The sequence below is a fragment of the Emys orbicularis genome, chromosome 9, assembly GCF_028017835.1.
Source record: "Emys orbicularis isolate rEmyOrb1 chromosome 9, rEmyOrb1.hap1, whole genome shotgun sequence".
Taxonomy (NCBI): Eukaryota; Metazoa; Chordata; order Testudines; family Emydidae; genus Emys; species Emys orbicularis.
The window spans coordinates 92,856,278-92,869,514 of NC_088691.1; positions in this window are offsets into that span (position 1 = coordinate 92,856,278).

The following is a 13,237-nucleotide window of genomic DNA, read 5'->3' on the forward strand; positions in this document are numbered from 1 at the left end:
CTAACACTTTTTATAGCCTTAGAAAAGGATGACTTAAAAATTGTACAAAAACAACAAGGAGTCCGGTGGCACCTTAAAGACTAACAGATTTATTTGGGCATAAGCTTTCGTGGGTAAAAAAAACTTCACTTCATCTGCATCTGAAGAAGGGAGGTTTTTTACCCACGAAAGCTTATGCCCAAATAAATCTGTTAGTCTTTAAGGTGCCACTGGACTCCTTGTTGTTTTTGTGGATACAGATTAACATGCTACCCCCTGATACTTAAAAATTGTAGGTATTCATGAGTATGGAATTTTAATTTAATTTTAAATTATGTATGGATTTCAGAAAAGGTGTTAAAACAAACACTCTCAACCCTAAAATTTTAATAATAATAATGTACAGTTACTGAGCCAACTTGAATAGGAATTTTAAAAAACACACCCCTATTGGTTCAGTAATCTCTCCACATGTGCTTTTAGAGATTAATACTCTGAATGTGCAGAGTTTCTTCATGTATCAGAGGGGTAGCCGTGTTAGTCTGAATCTGTAAAAAGCAACAGAGGGTCCTGTGGCACCTTTAAGACTAACAGAAGTATTGGGAGCATAAGCTTTTGTGGGTAAGAACCTCACTTCTTCAGATGCAAGTAATGGAAATTTCCAGAGGCAGGTATAAATCAGTATGGAGATAACGAGGTTAGTTCAATCAGGGAGGGTGAGATGCTCTGCTAGCAGTTGAGGTGTGAACACCAAGGGAGGAGAAACTGCTTCTGTAGTTGGATAGCCATTCACAGTCTTTGTTTAATCCTGATCTGATGGTGTCAAATTTGCAAATGAACTGGAGCTCAGCAGTTTCTCTTTGGAGTCTGGTCCTGAAGTTTTTTTGCTGTAAGATGGCTACCTTTACATCTGCTATTGTGTGGCCAGGGAGGTTGAAGTGTTCTCCTACAGGTTTTTGTATATTGCCATTCCTGATATCTGACTTGTGTCAGGTCTTCTAAAAGGATGAAACTACAAGTGCATTAGTGGCCAGTTTAAAGTGTTAATAGCAATGTCAGATACATTTTAAGGACAATCATAAATCTTTCCATCTAGTGGAACTAGTAGTCTCAAATATAGAAATGAGATTCTTGACAACTAAAATATTTGAGAAAGTAGCAAATGCCTAAAAACTAATAATGTATAATATTTTAAACCTAGGTAAGCTGTTTCATTTCTGTGTTGAATATTCTATTCCAAACTATATGTATGTCAGTTTTGTTTCAATGATTGTAGTTTAAAAATCCATTAGTTTTCATGATCACAAATCTGATTTCTTCCCTCTGTTATCTGATGTGTGGGTTTTCAAATGCTGCTGCTTAAACAATGCTTCTTTATTCAAGAACAATATAAAGTAATTTAAAGTTCGTACAATACACCTACAAATCTAGAGTGCTGTTTGCTCCCATTAATATCAATGGAAGTTTTGCCTAAATAAGGAGTGCTGGATTGGTCCCTTTTTATTCATCTGAGTTAAAAAGTTATCTGATTTGGTGCAAAATAGAATTTTGAACGTATCGTATTAATGTTATGGTTGAAGATACATTAATATTTGCTTGTCTTAAATGTATGTTTTGCAAAAACTATTGGATGCTGGTACATTTTTGTTTGACTGCTTATACTGTTATATAGCATTTTAACATCGAACAATAGCTTTACAAATGTTGATTGTGAGCTGCTATGCTTGTGGAGGATGTTCGTATAGTAACTGACAGTAATTCTTTGGGCTGATAAGCAATACATTTATTTAATGTAATGTTGGCACTTCAGAATGAAACCCTCTGTTTGCCACAAGCCAGCTACAATCAGATAAGTGCAATGATGACTGTGCTGTACTGTACCTTTAATGAAGCTCAGCTTTGCCCTGTAAAGCACCCTCTACATGAGTTAGTCCATAATTCTGCCTCTGAGGTGTTTATGAGAGAGACTCTGCTTTTCAGTTAACATTAAACTGAAATATATGAATTATTCTACCACATCTTATTGTCCTACTCTATCAAATTGCCTTTTAAGCTTAATTATAAATAAACTCAGCTATTCAATCATTTAATCTGATTGTCCATATCATAAACATAACAGTAGTTATGAAACACTGTGATAAATTGTGTTCAATTTAAATGAGCCACAAGATGCTCAGGCTAGATTGTGCCAGACTGCTGTGAGTGTGTAAGAGGTATGAAGGTTCCAGATGCCGCCTATCCCTGAGCTCCTGCATCTGTGTCTGGGCATCTTTGGTGGGTCAAATTCACCTAATTACAAGGCTAGTGCTGCTAGCCACCTATGTGGAGGTGGGGAAGAAGTGTGGCCATGGCCTCTTCCCCTCACATTGGCCAGCTTGAAGTACAAGGGGCATGAGCTGGATCTGGAAGCCAATGGTATCTTTTTCCTGAGTAAGATCTCTGGATTTGGCCCCAAATGATCTCCTTGCATGCCCGATCCTGCTTTCATCGGAATCAGTGGCAAAATTTCATTAGCAGCAACTGGCTCTGTGTGAGTAATTGTACACATAAGTCACCACACGTTTGGCCCAGTCCTGTGAAGTGATGAACACCCATAACTCCCACTGAAATAATTCAGCGAGAGCACTTAGAACCTCAAAGGCCTAGGCCCTAAGCGTGGAAATGTGAAGGATGAGAATATACTTTAGTCATCACTAAATACCTTTTAAAAATCTGGCCCCTGGCACTTAATTCAGTTTATCATCCATGTAGCTCATTTGGCTTCAGTGGGACTACTCCTGATTTACATCAGCATGAAATCTTCCTTGAACAGAAGTTTCTTCTAACACCCATATCCATTGCTTAACATTTGGCTCGGTGATGCTACTGGTGTAAATGCAACTCTATTATTTAATGTTATGGGGAGATGCATGAATTTAAGGAGAGTTAACACACCAAATGCTCATGAGTGTTTCTTATGTTCTCCATATAAAGGTTAAAAGTAAGAGTGATGGTGAGACAACTGCAGTGAGGCGAAAAGCGCAGCCACCTCAAATCACACCAGAATCCCAACACATCAGCATTTGTTTCCTCTTTACGTAATGGTTTCTGGTTACTCAATATGAGCCCTTTAACACTGCTATGTCCATGTTAATAACAGAAGGGAGTAAAGTATCTTTACCCTTTTAAAGCAGTAAGCACTAAATGCAGGAATGTTATAGTAAGCAGTATGCCCCACATATTCTATTATATTTATATAGCACCTTTAGTACCATATTATACATAATTTTTATTGAAAGGTACTGTCAGCTTTTTTAGGCTTTGAATTTAATCCTTGAGGGCATCTGCTTATATTTTTTTTAATGGGGGTGGGGGAGGGGGAAACCTTATTGTTTAAAAACAAACAACCTTGCTTGAAAATTCAGTCTTTAACAATCCAAACATTTTGTTCACACTTCTAGAATTCTTAGATCTCAATGCCCATTGTCTTTGCGACCAAGCCAGCTCCTGGTAGAGTCAGTGAAAGTTTTGGCTGAGTAATGACTCCAGGAAGATGCACAGAGAATGAGATCTAGAGATATAGACAAAAATGATAAAACTTGAATTCTTAAATTTACTCTTAAATCCATATTCAGGCACTTAAATTAACTTTTTTACTTTATTTTCAGAAGTGCTGAGCACCCACAAATCCCACTGAAGTCAATGTGAGTTGCAGATGCTCCACACCTCTGAAAGTCGAACCATTTTTATTTTGGTGCTTATACTAACTTAAGAGTCTAGCTTTGCACTCCGGATTGAAATTTTTACCATACCATATGCATAATATTTCCATGTGCATTTATATAGCTCCTTTAACCAAGAATCTTAAAATTCTTCTTTACAAGGATGGGTGAGTATTATCATCCCTATTTTTATAGAGGCAGAAAAGTTAGTCACACACTGAGTCGGTGACAAAGACAGGAACGAAACTCAAGTCTCCTGACCTTCAGTTCATCCTCCCTTCCCACCATAACACTGGACCACACTGCCCCTTATATAACCATTTTGCACAAGGATGCGAATTTGGGGAACTAAACAAGTTGACAGTTTTCTTTGTAAGTCTGTTTCTGCAGTAATTCATTTTCAGCCTTCTCAGTCTCTCTTGGACAGTTACAAAAGACAGCTTTATTATGCAGCTTTCTTCCCTCTACTTATGTGCATATCATTTTCTTTGTCATGTTTTGGGCACCTTCATTTTCTCAGTCTCATAAAGCAGAGCTGATTACATTAGGTTTAGAAGTCTCTCTCTCTCTCTTTCTCTTTCAGACATTAAAACAGGCAATTATTTCCCATTATTCTGTATAAATTCTAGCGAGGTTTCTCTGAGTGTTAAAGAACCTGGCAAGACCCACAGGCTAGCACAGAGAACTGTGATTACAGCCTGAGGAGGGCTAAATTTGTGTTAATAAAGTGACTTTATGTTGTCCTTGTGAGCTGTTTAGCTACTGGCTGAATTACAGCCTCTTGCTCTCTATATAAATCTACAGGAAGAGGTGTAGGAGCTGGGAAGGACTTGAAAATGTCTACAATCCTGTTTTGTCATCACAAGTAAAGAGAAGGTATGAGAAATACCCCTGAGGCTAAACCTGACGAATCACCCTCATGATGAAAGGAGGAACTGATATGTGCAACTGCCTTGCATTCAATCTTCCACCCACAGAAAAACCTGCAGGAGATGGATGGAGTGGAGAAACCACATAGAAATCTCCAGAAAGTTCCCCCCACTGAAGAGAACATGCTGGGGAAACTCAAAGTGGAAGGGCTTAAGCGATCATGAAGAAGGAGCTGTGGGCATGTGGGATGAGCTCTTGAAACCAGCCAGAGCCACACTTTTTTGGGTGCTTATGTGTCTAGATGCCCCATTTGAAACACCTATGCATGCAGATACTATAGTGATTGATTAGGATCATGTAAGGTTTCAGAGTAGCAGCCGTGTTAGTCTGTATCCGCAAAAATAACAGGAGTACTTGTGGCACCTTAGAGACTAACAAATTTATTAGAGCATAAGCTTTCGTGGGCTACAACCCACTTCTTCGGATGCATATAGAGTGAACCATATATTGAGGAGATATATATACACACACATACAGAGAGCATGAACAGGTGGGAGTTGTCTTACCAACTCTGAGAGGCCAATTAAGTAAGAGAAAAAAATCTTTTGAAGTGATAATCAAGATGGCTCAGTACAGACAGTTTGATAAGAAGCAAGTGTGAAAATACTTACAAGGGGAGATAGATTCAATGTTTGTAATGGCTCAGCCACTCCCAATCCCTATTTAGCCCTGAGTTGATTGTGTCTAGTTTGCATATCAATTCCAGCTCAGCAGTCTCTCGTTGGAGTCTGTTTTTGAAGTTTTTCTGTTTTAAGATAGCCACCCGCAGGTCTGTCAAAGAATGGCCAGACAGGTTAAAGTGTTCTCCCACTGGTTTTTGAGTATTATGATTCCTGATGTCAGATTTGTGTCCATTAATTCTTTTGCGTAGAGACTGTCCGGTTTGGCCAATGTACATGGCAGAGGGGCATTGCTGGCACATGATGGCATATATCACATTGGTAGATGTGCAGGTGAACGAGCCCCTGATGGTATAGCTGATGTGATTAGGCCCTATGATGGTGTCACTTGAATAGATATGTGGACAGAGTTGGCATCGGGCTTTGTTACAAGGATAGGTTCCTGGGTCAGTGTTTTTGTTCAGTGATGTGTGGTTGCTGGTGAGTATTTGCTTTAGGTTGGGGGGTTGTCTGTAAGCGAGGACAGGTCTGTCTCCCAAGATCTGTGAGAGTAAAGGATCATCTTTCAGGATAGGTTGTAGATCTCTGATGATGCGCTGGAGAGGTTTTAGTTGGGGGCTGAAGGTGACAGCTAGTGGTGTTCTGTTATTCTCTTTGTTGGCCCTGTCTTGTAGGAGGTGACTTCTGGGTACTCGTCTGGCTCTGTCAATCTGTTTTTTCACTTCAGCAGGTGGGTATTGTAGTTTTAAGAATGCTTGATAGAGATCTTGTAGGTGCTTGTCTCTATCTGAGGGATTGGAGCAAATGCGGTTATATCTTAGAGCTTGGCTGTAGACAATGGATCGTGTGGTGTGTCCTGGATGGAAGCTGGAGGCATGTAGGTAAGTGTAGCGGTCAGTAGGTTTCCGGTACAGGGTGGTATTTATGTGACCATCGCTTATTAGCACAGTAGTGTCCAGGAAATGGACCGCTTGTGTGGATTGATCTAGGCTGAGGTTGATGGTGGGATGGAAATTATTGAAATCATGGTGGAATTCCTCAAGGGCTTCTTTTCCATGGGTCCAGATGATGAAGATGTCATCAATGTAGCGCAAGTAGAGTAGGGGCGTTAGGGGACGAGAGCTAAGGAAGCGTTGTTCTAAGTCAGCCATAAAAATGTTGGCATACTGTGGGGCCATGCGGGTACCCATAGCAGTGCCGCTGACTTGAAGGTATATATTGTCCCCAAATGTGAAATAGTTGTGGGTGAGGACAAAGTCACAGAGTTCAGCCACCAGGTTAGCTGTGACATTATCGGGGATACTGTTCCTGATAGCTTGTAGTCCATCTGTGTGTGGAATATTGGTGTAGAGGGCTTCTACGTCCATAGTGGCCAGGATGGTGTTTTCTGGAAGATCACCGATGGATTCTAGTTTCCTCAGGAAGTCAGTAGTATCTCGAAGATAGCTAGGAGTGCTGGTAGCGTAGGGTCTGAGGAGAGAGTCCACATAACCAGACAAGCCTGATGTTAGGGTGCCAATGCCTGAGATGATGGGGCGTCCAGGATTTCCAGGTTTATGGATCTTGGGTAGCAAATAGAATGTCCCTGGTCGGGGTTCTAGGCATGTGTCTGTACAGATTTGTTCCTGTGCTTTGTCAGGGAGTTTTTTTAGCAGATGTCACAGCTAACCTGGTGGCTGAACTCTGTGACTTTGTCCTCACCCACAACTATTTCACATTTGGGGACAATATATACCTTCAAGTCAGCGGCACTGCTATGGGTACCCGCATGGCCCCACAGTATGCCAACATTTTTATGGCTGACTTAGAACAACGCTTCCTTAGCTCTCGTCCCCTAATGCCCCTACTCTACTTGCGCTACATTGATGACATCTTCATCATCTGGACCCATGGAAAAGAAGCCCTTGAGGAATTCCACCATGATTTCAATAATTTCCATCCCACCATCAACCTCAGCCTAGATCAATCCACACAAGCGGTCCATTTCCTGGACACTACTGTGCTAATAAGCGATGGTCACATAAATACCACCCTGTACCGGAAACCTACTGACCGCTACACTTACCTACATGCCTCCAGCTTCCATCCAGGACACACCACACGATCCATTGTCTACAGCCAAGCTCTAAGATATAACCGCATTTGCTCCAATCCCTCAGATAGAGACAAGCACCTACAAGATCTCTATCAAGCATTCTTAAAACTACAATACCCACCTGCTGAAGTGAAAAAACAGATTGACAGAGCCAGACGAGTACCCAGAAGTCACCTCCTACAAGACAGGGCCAACAAAGAGAATAACAGAACACCACTAGCTGTCACCTTCAGCCCCCAACTAAAACCTCTCCAGCGCATCATCAGAGATCTACAACCTATCCTGAAAGATGATCCTTTACTCTCACAGATCTTGGGAGACAGACCTGTCCTCGCTTACAGACAACCCCCCAACCTAAAGCAAATACTCACCAGCAACCACACATCACTGAACAAAAACACTGACCCAGGAACCTATCCTTGTAACAAAGCCCGATGCCAACTCTGTCCACATATCTATTCAAGTGACACCATCATAGGGCCTAATCACATCAGCTATACCATCAGGGGCTCGTTCACCTGCACATCTACCAATGTGATATATGCCATCATGTGCCAGCAATGCCCCTCTGCCATGTACATTGGCCAAACCGGACAGTCTCTACGCAAAAGAATTAATGGACACAAATCTGACATCAGGAATCATAATACTCAAAAACCAGTGGGAGAACACTTTAACCTGTCTGGCCATTCTTTGACAGACCTGCGGGTGGCTATCTTAAAACAGAAAAACTTCAAAAACAGACTCCAACGAGAGACTGCTGAGCTGGAATTGATATGCAAACTAGACACAATCAACTCAGGGCTAAATAGGGATTGGGAGTGGCTGAGCCATTACAAACATTGAATCTATCTCCCCTTGTAAGTATTTTCACACTTGCTTCTTATCAAACTGTCTGTACTGAGCCATCTTAATTATCACTTCAAAAGATTTTTTTCTCTTACTTAATTGGCCTCTCAGAGTTGGTAAGACAACTCCCACCTGTTCATGCTCTCTGTATGTGTGTGTGTATATATATCTCCTCAATATATGGTTCACTCTATATGCATCCGAAGAAGTGGGTTGTAGCCCACGAAAGCTTATGCTCTAATAAATTTGTTAGTCTCTAAGGTGCCACAAGTACTCCTGTTATTTTTTAGGATCATGTAAGTACCTCAATGGATGGATGTCTCATGTTGGGCACCCCGAACAAGTGACTGCTTCAGAAAATGTAGCCTTTGTATCGCCTCGACCCCTTTGCAGCTCTCATAATGCCCTTCTTCCTTTGGGCAGCATGGCTTGTCACAGTTCAGGGCAACTGCACCCATCTTTCCCTTCCATGGTCTACCAAGGACGCCCATTGAAAGGCTTGCAGCTCCCAGCCATCTTTGGCAGAGATCTGTGTCTCTCAAGGCCGTCCTTAGGCATATGCAGCAAGGTGACCAGATAGCAAATGTGAAAAATCGGGACAGAGGGTGGGGGGTAATAGGTGCCTATATAAGAAAAAGTCCCAAATATCGGGACTGTCCCTATAAAATCGGGACATCTGGTCACCCTACGCAGCATACATGGCTGCGTAGGGCACCCAAAAATTTGGGGCACCCCTGGGTCCTACTGTCCACCGTCCCGCCTCTTCCTATCCCTGTTCTGACCCTTCCTGTAGGCTCCCGCCTGGTGGTGAGTCTTCCTCTGGAGGGGACCTACTTAGTACTTAAAAGTGAGAGAGCCTGCCAGACTTATTAGCACAACATTGAAACTAGAACAGGAGTACTTGTGGCACCTTAGAGACTAATAAATTTGTTAGTCTCTAAGGTGCCACAAGTACTCCTGTTCTTTTTGCGGATACAGACTAACACGGCTGCTACTCTGAAACCTAACATTGAAACTGTTACAGAGCCATTCAAGTGGTAATGAAGCCATTTAACGGGCATTTGCCAACCCCCAGGTATATACTGTCACTTCCTGAATTTACTGACAAAAACAGTTGTGCATTACTGTAATATTTACTCAGAACATATTAGTCTACAGGACCTTTAGTTTAAAATTTGCTTTAAAAACATTTCATTAGTGTGTTGCTGAAGATGATAAAATCACATCTCAAAAAATCCTTGCATAGATTTTTAGATGCACAATCTGAGTATTCATCTTTAGCCTTAAATGCTTGGATCTTTACACATATAATTTTTTAAATAAATCCTTCAAAAGCCCACCCTTATCTAAAATTCACATGCGAGCCCAGGCTGCCATTGGGCAGAGGGGCACCAGTTTAATAATACTGCATAGGGCCCCATAAATCCTAAGGCCGGCCCTGCTGTGTCCCTCTTGACTGGGGTTTTCCCAGGCAGTACCATTCCTTGCCTACAGTGTGGTATTCCTAACCAGCCAGCATCTGCCATTTGCTTTCTCTTGAAAGGCAAATGTATAGCATAATTGTCCGCAGTTATAAGTTACCATGCAGCTTTTTATAAGCACATTTATTCCGAATATGAAAGCATTACAGAGACAACATATTAAAAAGCATAAAAGAACCTACACGCATACTAACAAGCTTATCAAAGATCAACCCTAACTCCAGACTTGGGCTCTGGTAGGTGTCAGTCCTTCAAAACTCACAACGGTGGGTCTCCCACCCCCCGTGATTACAAATTCAGAACCAGAACTGAGCCTGGACACATCAGCCTGTTTCTTTATACAGCTCTGCCCTTTGATTTCCAGTCTCTGGATCACCCTCTCCTCAGGGCTTGGCTTCAAAAGGCTGGGTTTTTGTACAAAGGTTACATACAATCCCAGTCCATAGTAATACATAAATTGCTCATTTAATCCAATGGACCCCAAAGACACTTAAAGATAATTCAATAAAGTCTTCCAAGGATGTGGCAGGATGTTGCCACATCCGTCTCACAGCTCCCTTAGAGAAGCAACACTGCCTTGGATTCTCTGGTATCTGCAACTTACTACTTTCTCAAATGGGTCTGAAGGTGAAGGATAGATACTGCTGCTTCCATCAGCAGTAACAACTATGCAGATTTCCAGGAGAAATTCACACAGCCTGGGGGGGAGCATGCCATGTAGCTTCTCCCCAGCTCTCTCTCTCTCCTCCACACATGTAGGTCCCCTCACCACAAAGCTGCAGGTGCCTGAACCACCCATTTCTTATGTGTGTTTATGGGTGGGGCAGGGTAGTGGCTGGGGGACTCCATTTCTCTGAGACTGGGGAAGTATAGCAGAGGTACTACTTCCACCAGCCCATGTATTTGGGGCTCTTCTGGCTCATTTTGCCTCCCTCAATGCCATACAGCAGATGGGAGAATCTGGACCTGCTTTCTCAGCCATTGGAAACAGGCACTAAAGAGAGAGTGCTCATATATTCAAAAGTCATGTACATTTCTCCTGGTGATAAATCAAGGTTTTGTATGGCTGTTAAAAAGGCATTTCCATGCACCAAACTTTTGGGATTGCTGGACAGATTTCTGCTTTAGAACCCCATATGTTACATGGACTCCAGCGCTAAAAAATCCCATACTTGAACACATCCATGTGTGATACCTTTTGGTATATCTGCAGGATTTCCAGGCTGCTCTGCATCCAGCACTACTATTAAAGAATAAAACATTTCACTCCATCTGTTCATCCAATTGCACCGATTTCTCAGCAGTGATATTTTGCCCTTTCTATAAATAGCTTTTGTGCATGCTTGTCTCACACAGGAACTGTGAGGAATCTTTGCTGGGCTCAGCCTTATGTCCCTCCTCCCCTACTTTACTTTGTTCGAAATCACACTCTTGAGACAGACCACACTTACACACAAAATCCAGCAATATAACGAATTGCTGGGCTGTGATGTTGGGTTTACCTGTCTCGCTCAATAAGAAATGCTGTGTCACATTTTCTTTCGCAAGAAAGTGTTGAGTGGTTTTCGAGGGCCTGTAGGATTTAGTCTCTGCTTCCCTGTTCAGGTATGTCTACACTGCAATAAAGCACTGGAAGCTGGTCTATCTCAGCTGACTCCAGCTGTGGCCAGGGCTATCAAATTGCAGTGTAGATGTCTGGGCTCAGGCTGGGTTAGCATAATTTGTGTGTAAATGGAAAGGGGAGGGTGGCTTGATTCTGTGTTCAAAGCCTGCTGGGCTTACACTGCAGTGTAGACATATCTTAAGCCAGTAGTTCTCAAACAGGGGTATATAGAGGTCTTCCGGGCTCATCAAGTAGCACCATATGATACTGCTGTTTATTCTTGATTTGCATTCATTATTTTCCCCTTTGCCCTGACCTCCCCAATGTCTTATTCACTGAAGTCAAGTCCTAACTTAAATTGTAAACTCTTCAGGCCAGGGACTCTCTTGTATCTGTTCGTTCAGCATCATGCATGTTTATGAAGCTATAACAATAATAGTAGTTAAAGCAAGAGACTTTGTCCCTTGTCTATTCTGGGATTTTTTTGCATTGGGGTCATAACACCAATGTATCACCAGTGGTACAATCCTTCCACTATGGAAGTACTGTACTAGTATAAAATGAGCTTGCACTGGTACCAAGGTAATTTACTGGCTAAAGTGGCACCAGGGCCCATTTTGCTCTGATGCAGCTGCCTGCATTAGACAAAACTGGAAGATAGGACTCTTAGATGCTATTCACAGCTCTGCCACTGCCTCTGTGTGACCTGCTAGCTAGCCTCTCGGCCTCCATCGACCCACCTGTAAAATTTGGTCTATGGGCAATGATAATAGTAATTAATACTATACTAGAGGATCTGTGGATCCCCATTAATTAAAATGGATAAAGCTCTTGGAAATTCTCAGACAAATGTACAATGGAGACTGGAAAAAGAGGTAGGAAAGATGAGGCTGGGTGTTTCAGGCGCTCGTGTGGAACTGAACTGATTATGGTCATTATAGGGTGGGGCATAGGGTGTACATGTAATACACACATACCACCATTAGCAATGGGCATTGCAGGGGAAGAGCATGATGTTGGAATATGTCATAGTGAGTGATGGGCTTTCTTGCCTGTTTAACGCGCTCCTGCACCTAGAGAATGGAAAAAGGGAAGGGAGGTGGTGATCAGTAGAGCTGTTTTTTTTCTTTCTCCATACACAATATTGGACAAACGGACTGACTGGATGATGTGTTTTTCTGTCGGACAACCTCTGTTCCTGAACTTAGAGGGGGAGAAAGGGCTAGAGATGGGGACAAATTGAAGCAGACACCTCCCCCCCCAGCATCCCATCATGCTGTATGGATTCCCTGTCCTGGTGGTCCTGTTTCCTGCGTTTAAAGCCTGGAAAAATAAAGGGGGAGGAAGCTGGGGAAAGTGGTCAGATAGACCAACGGGTCTGGGGAAACTTTCAGTGGTAGAGGCTTTCAGCTGCTGTTGCTGCTGCTTCTCCTCACTCACGTGCATCTCTGTGTCTTTGGTGCACGTCACATCTGACGTCTGGGCCCTTCACCCTCAGTGCTGCCACCACTCTGCTGCTGGCCAAGTCTAGAGCCAGGAGAGAGGGAGTGTGAGAGAGACACGAGAGAGGGAGAGAGCGCGCGAGCAGGACGCACACGCATACACACACACGCGCGCGGGATCCCCCCAGAATCCAGGCCCCACTGTGAGGGAGCAGAGGAGGAAGGGAAAGGGAGGCACGTTGCTAATTGGTTAACCTGCTCCTCGTTTTTGCACAGGCAGCAGCAGCGTGCATGTTGCACAGCTGTGGGTCCCTGTGTGTGTGCGTGCGTGTGTGTGTGTGTGTGTGTCTACAGGTAGCAGCAGCATCGGGGAGAGAGAAAGCAACTCCACTGCAGCAGCTGCACTGGCTCGGATTTGGGAGGCGATTGCTCACTTTGCTGACGGATGTATAGCTAGGAAAGATTTGTCCAACCATCCCGTTTGTGCTCTTTTCATGCATTTTTCCAGTGTGGCGTTTTTGCTTCTAAATCTCCCTG